Source organism: Tachysurus vachellii, chromosome 22 (genome assembly GCF_030014155.1).
Source record: "Tachysurus vachellii isolate PV-2020 chromosome 22, HZAU_Pvac_v1, whole genome shotgun sequence".
Classification (NCBI taxonomy): domain Eukaryota; kingdom Metazoa; phylum Chordata; class Actinopteri; order Siluriformes; family Bagridae; genus Tachysurus; species Tachysurus vachellii.
In genome coordinates, this window is record NC_083481.1 from 18,509,524 (window position 1) to 18,517,023 (window position 7,500).

The 7,500-nt window shown below is 40.4% G+C and overlaps 1 protein-coding gene across 1 annotated transcript in view; it reads right to left on the reverse strand.

Moving 5' to 3' along the window:
• The window catches only part of LOC132837787 (plexin-A2-like), a 55,982-nt gene extending 51,066 nt beyond the window's left edge, over positions 1–4,916 (reverse strand). The window contains exon 1 of the mRNA XM_060857651.1: positions 4,687–4,916. The gene's annotated coding sequence lies outside the window, so the exon portion shown is untranslated. The remainder of the gene's footprint in view (positions 1–4,686) is intronic.
• Positions 4,917–7,500: the final 2,584 nt, after the last annotated feature.

Consider the following 7,500-nt stretch of genomic DNA (forward strand, 5'->3'; position numbering starts at 1 on the left):
CAGAAGTGGTTCAAACACACACACACACACACACACACACACACACACACAGGGGGTCACTGCTATGTGCAAAGAGAGCTAAATAATGAGTGAGAAAGCCTTCCCTCAGTTCCCTGGGAGAGGCTCCAGATTCATCCTGTGTAGGATAAGGAGGTGCAGTGACTTCATCACAGTACAAAGACCAACAGCAAGAGACAGACAGAGAGAGACAGACAGCGAGAGACAGACAGAGAGAGACAGACAGAGAGAGACAGACAGAGAGAGACAGACAGCGAGAGACAGACAGAGAGAGACAGACAGCGAGAGACAGACAGAAAGAGACAGACAGCGAGAGACAGACAGAGAGAGACAGACAGAGAGAGACAGACAGCGAGAGACAGACAGAGAGAGACAAACAGAGAGAGACAAACAGACAGCGAGAGACAGACAGCGAGAGACAGACAGAGAGAGACAGACAGAGAGAGACAGGGAGAGACAGACAGAGAGACACAGACAGCGAGAGACAGACAGTGAGAGACAGACAGCGAGAGACAGACAGCGTGTTATTATTAAACGTGACTTTTAGGTGAATGTCATCGTTAATCAGATGTAGAGACAGGAGATGTGCGTTTTATTCAGCTCTTTATGACCCTCACACACACACACACACACACACACACACACACACACACACACACACACACACAGATCCTGTGTATGTGAATGAAGAGTGTTAATTACATATAGCTGCTGAACGTAAGTCCAGGCGTCTCAATGATAAATATCACAACATCTCTACTGACATTTACACCAAAGACCTTTTGTTAGACTTGCTATCTATCTCTCTTTCTCACTCTCTTCCTGTCTCTCTCTCTCTCTCTCTCTCTCTCTCTCTCTCTCAGTCTCTCCATCTTTCTCTCTCTCTCTCTGTTTCCCCCGTCTCTCACTCTTTCCTCTCGCACATTCATTGTAAAACTAACTAATGTACTCATATTTACAATCACAATTATGCTGCCGTCTGTTTGTGTATGTGTGTGTATGTGTGTGTGTATGTGTGTGTATGTGTGTGTATGTGTGTGTATGTATGTGTGTGTGTATGTGTGTGTTTTATGCCAGTGATTGCAGAATGAGCTCTGCCAAGAGTGCCATCTGTTCAAAAAGTCGACACAAAGCTGGGAGCTGTCAACACTCTCCACCCATCCTCTTCCTACACACACACACACACACACACACACACACACACACACACACAGTTAGTGCCATGAAGTTTTTATTCTGCATTTTACTCAAGACTGTTTACTTTAATACAGTATCTGCATAATTACTTGACTAAGATGTAAATAAGCTAATGATACGTCTTCTATAGTAACAGCACATTCCACAACACTAAATCTAACTAAAAACGGATAGAAATTACGTCGTTCTTTAATAAATTAAATAAAATTGTTGGCAGGTTGATGTGGTATAAGAGGAATAGAAATCTGGCACATATGGCTAGAAATATGTAACAGGGTTTTTTCCCCCAAAAAGAAAAGTGGGTGTGGTTTAACAACTGTACATTACAGGTGTGGGATTAAGAAATGAGTGCAGACAAACTCTCAAGGCATCGCTGTTGAACGTGTGGCTCGTCTGTATAAGCCCCGCCCATTGTGAATCCTGGTGAATGATGAGACAGAAAGCGACAGGAAGTGTCCATCACGCTGTGCTTCACCTGCTCCTGTCACTTGTACCGAGTTTTTTTCTTCAACACAGATGAGATTGACTGATTTATTAATCGCATACAAAGTGCAGCTTTCTCTTCTGTAAACGATCACCAGGACATCACACAGTTAAACTGCAGCTTCCAATGACATCAATATAATCATCCTGTCATAACCCTTATGTTATGCTTCATAAGCATCTTTAATTTATCAGCAGCACCATCACTGTAACTGTTGTCAGCAGCATCATCATCATCATCATCAGCCTAATTGTTGTTATTGTTTTCACCGTCGACAACATAATCATTGTTGTAATTGTCATCAGAATTTCCACCCTTGTATTCACTACCATCGTAATCATCATCATCATCATCATCGTTGTAATTATTGCTGTTGTGATCACCTTTGTGCACCACAATCATCATCATCATCATCATCATCATACTCTTCATCATATGTTTTTATATGTTCTCATTTCAACCAACAGCACTAGGTGATCATTAACCTCCTCTTCACCCCCCCACACCTCCCCATACACACACACACACACACACACACACACACACGCCCTTTCCATTATTAGTGTTGCTGGAGTCGAATATGTCCACAGAGACACATCCACAGCTGACACGGCTGAATAACTTCCTCTGTAGCCATAATGAAGAGAAAAACCGCTTCAGAAGAAAGAACAAACGTCTATCACGACCGTCGGCTCTATCGACCTCAAACCTCACACACACACACACACACACACACACAATTAATGAAAGGAAATCATTCAGACAACATAAGTGTATAAGAAGACTCAAGTTCTTTTCGAGGAGGATCACAGAGTCCCCCGAGGCTGCCGCCGCCTCAGTAAGCTCACAAGAGACACAAACAAGCGCACACTTCATTTAGCTAAAAGTTTAATGACACTCATTTGTTTAAAAAGTCGTTTTCAGTTCTGTAAAACTACCACATGGTGAACAACCCTGCGGAGGAGGAGGAGGGTGTGGGGGTTTATTGTGCCGTAATGAAGATGAACTCTCCAGGCTCATAGTGTACGACTTAGAGCCTGTATTTGCCGCCGCAGACAAAAATATCCCACCACGTAAGAGTTGTTCGAACGTCAGTTGAAAATCCCTGATTAAGCTTCCGCCTAAAATCCACCAATCAGAAGGCGACAGACTCGCGGCTACAGCTACGGATACATCAGTGACGAGTGAGAAACGTGAACGAAACACGATTATAATCTCCTGACGAGTGCTGATTGATGATGTGAGCAGAAGGTGTTGTTTAATGGCGGGTTGATCGTGAGAGGATCTTCATCGTATAATCCAACACGGAGATGCAGACGATCACGCAGTCTGTTAGAGAACTCAGATGAGATCTCCTACAGAGTGATGAGCAATCATCTAAAAAAAAACCAAAAACACACAGCATGGCTTACGGAGCAGCAGGAAGTGACATCAGTGATACATCTCCAAAAACTCCAGGAGAATCAGACACCACCACATCAGAACAAAATACACAATCAACATTTTTATGAGCCTTTATGAGCCTTTATGAGACTTCATGAGACTTTATCAGCCTTTATCAGCCTTCATGAGACTTCATCAGCCTTTATGAGACTTCATGAGACTTTATGAGCCTTTATGAGCCTTTATGAGACTTCATGAGTCTTTATCAGCCTTTATCAGCCTTCATGAGACTTCATGAGTCTTTATCAGCCTTTATCAGCCTTCATGAGACTTCATGAGACTTCATCAGCCTTTATGAGACTTCATGAGACTTCATGAGACTTTATGAGCCTTTATGAGCCTTTATGAGACTTCATGAGACTTCATGAGTCTTTATCAGCCTTTATCAGCCTTCATGCGACTTCATGAGACTTCAAGAGTCTTTATCAGCCTTTATCAGCCTTCATGAGACTTCATGAGACTTCATGAGACTTTATCAGCCTTTAGGAGACTTCATGAGATTTTATCAGCCTTTATGAGCCTTTATGAGACTTCATGAGACTTCCATGACTTAATTAATGTTGCTAAACCCTTATTTTTTCCTCCACATCATCAACTCTTCATTTTTATAAACCACAATTAAAAAAGCACTCAATGTGTTGATATGTTCTATAAAACAAGGCGCTGACATTTGACTGCGTGTTAATCAGGTGTTAATCAACAATCAATCAACACTGTAAATATTAATGCAAATCAACAAGAGGCAACATGAACCAGTGCAACACCTGAAGTGGATCTGTTTTAAACATCAGAATTATCAAATCATTTAATTGTGTTCATAACACACCCACAACAATACAGAAACACCAATAATCAACACAACCCCATCAACATCAACTCAACATCAACACAACACCATCAACATCAATACAGCACTAACCAGTCAACATCAACACAGTCCAGTCAACCCCATCAACACTATCAACTCAACACGATCAACTCAACATCATCAACTCAACACTATCCACTCAACACTATAAACTCAACACGATCAACTCAACACGATCAACTCAACATCATCAACACTATCAACTCTACACCATCAACACTATCAACTCAACATCATCAACATGATCAACTCTACACCATCAACACTATCAACTCAACATCATCAACTCAACGCTATCCACTCAACATCATCAACTCAACATCAACTCAACATCATCAACTCAACACTATCCACTCAACACTATCCACTCAACACTATCCACTCAACACTATCCACTTAACCTGACGTTAATTCACTACAGCTGATGCTCATTAATAATACAAGCGTCGGACACTAGAATAACAAATCTGAGGTATTAATCTCATACAGATAAAAGCGCAGGTGTGTGTGTGTGTGTGTGTGTGTGTGTGTGTGTGTGTGTGTGTGTGTGTGTGTGTGTGTGTGTCTGGGCATATTTTTATTCCTAAACATTCAACAATAAAAAAGGGGAAACATCACAGAAGCATTTTGTATAATTGCAGTGTAAGTAAACTGCAGGACACACTGATGATCTTACCGGTGTGTCAGAGGCGCACCTTCCTCACGGCGCTGGGAGGATGAGGATGAGGATGAGGCTCAGCTCGTGCAGTGCAGACGCGTCTCGGACTGTCAGTGTCTCGTGCCGCTCCGGCGTCCGTCTCCTCCGAACGAATGAATGAAATTCAAGAGGCTCAAAAAGGCTGCTGCCAGTCTGGGTTGCCAGATTGATCCGGATCCATACGAGTGATTCTCCCACTAATCGCTCTAGTTTTAAGCTATTTTTACATTAAACAGCTTCACTGACAATAAACGACTCACAAGGACCAACAAATTACAAAGGATTCTTTAAGATTCTTTAATCTCTAGGACGTACTTTAATTTCCACATTAGTTCAGTTATATTATTCTTTAGTTTTTGTTCTTTACTTCTCTAGTAAATCCCTGGCTTTTAGGTAATTTATTATTTATTCACAGCATTTAAACTGAAATAATTTTTTTAATTAGTTTCACGTCCACGATATTAATTCAAATCTGGCAACCCGGGCGATTCAACACGAAGCCAAATCGCCTTTGTCTCACTACCGCCACCTTGCGGCACACTGATCACTGTACCTGTAATCACTCCTGTAACATGATGTATAATGTAGTATTTATTGTTCACAGGTATAGCGCAAATAATCAGAAAGATAAATCTATAAATGTTCCTAAACAACAGCTCGACAACCAGTTAATTACTTAAAAGAATCTAATAATAAGTTAGTGAAGCTGGTAAATAATCAGAATACAATTAAATAACCTTTCTGATATGATGTTAATTATCATGATTTGCAAGCTAGTCAAAGCAGATTTATTCATCACTTTAATGTTATACCGTTTATTACAAAAGTAAATACAGTAAATCTTTAAAGCTGATGTTTCAATGCAACAATCTGTAACTGAATTAATTTATACTCATAATGCATTTTATCTCTTTATTAAACGCTCCTTGTAGAAACCTATGGCAGAGTTTTGTTCTCGTGTCTGAAAACATTCAGTAGAACATCTTCACCAAGTTCCTTCTGCTACAGCCTCCAATAATTACAGTTAATTCCAAAAAAGGATAATAATAATAATAATAATAATAATAATAATAATAATAATAATAATAATAATAATGCAGAGAAGAAGACAAAAATAAATGTAAGAAGAAGAAAAATATTATTAATATTATTATTACTTTTTTCTGACTGTACGATTAGTTGGTTCTGATGCAGACAGATAAATAATTAAGAATTAAGAATCAGAAAATAAAACTCTCAACATCACACATATGGTCAGGGTTGAGTTTACAGCCAAAGATGCAGTAATGTGTGTTAACACCTGAGAGAGCTGGACTGTGTGTGTGTGTGTGTGTGTGTGTGTGTGTGTGTGTGTGTGTGTGTGTGTGTGTGTGTGGTGTGTGTGTGGTGTGTGAGAGAAATAGAGACACTTAAACAGATGGTGAGTCTTCTGGCCTTCATGAGACACAATTTACTTTCTTATTTACCTTCATAGTGCGTGCGCACACACACACACATATACACACACACACATATATACACACAAACACACACACACACACACACACACATACACACACACACATACACACACACACATATACACACACAAACACACACAGGCACATACACACACACACACATACACACAGACACACACACACAGAGTAAGTAATAGAGAGCAGTGCAGGACAGCTACAGCATCCAGATAAAAATGTGAGTGAGTTTAGAGGAGATGAGAAGGACAAAGATGCCGCTGAGAGGAGCATCACTCTTCTTAAAAGCCTTTTAACCTTCATCTCCTTCAAACACAGTGAGGGGGGGGGGTCTTTTTTCTCTCCTTCACTGACACTGACAGGTACACAAGAGCTAGAGCTAAAGACTGACATCATTTTAGAACACACACAAACACACGGTTATAATGGTATACAACATTGTGTGTGTGTGTGTGTGTGTGTGTGTCTCTGGGTGTGTGTGTCTCTGTGTGTGTATGAGAGAGAGAAATCTTCTTACCCCTTCGTGAGTGACCTTTAAGAGCTTAACAGCATGGCACGACCCTCACTGCTGCACACATATGGTGTCCGCTTAGACCGTAAATCACTCTCTAACACACACACACACACACACACACACACACACACACACACCATAAAATATCAACAAATGTACAAAAAAATCTGTACATTTTCCAATAATCAAATTAAACTAAAAAACAAAATGTTATTTCTAAATATGAAATGTTAGTAAAATAAAATGTTAGCATTGGCTAAACTAGATTGCTACTTTTGCTTTTTTTTATTTAAACAATTTAGTATTTACACTACAAAATACTTACCAAATATTCACCCCTCTAACAAACAACATTACACACAACTTTAATTCTTCTTTAAATTAAAAATGTTAGCCAACTTGTCTACCAGTTTTGCTCTCTCACTCACTCACACACACTCACTCACACACTCACTCACTCATTCACTCACTCACTCACTCACTCACTCTCACACACACTCACTCACTCACTCTCACACACACTCACTCACTCTCACACACACTCACTCACTCACTCTCACACACACTCACTCACTCACTCACTCACTCTCACACACACTCACTCACTCACTCACTCTCACACACACTCACTCACTCTCACACACACTCACTCACTCTCACACTCACTCACTCACCATTGCACTCACTCACTCACACACTCTCACACACACTCACTCACTCACTCTCACACTCACTCACTCACCATTGCACTCACTCACTCACTCACTCACTCACTAAATTGCATTTCAATGCATTTATGTCTTG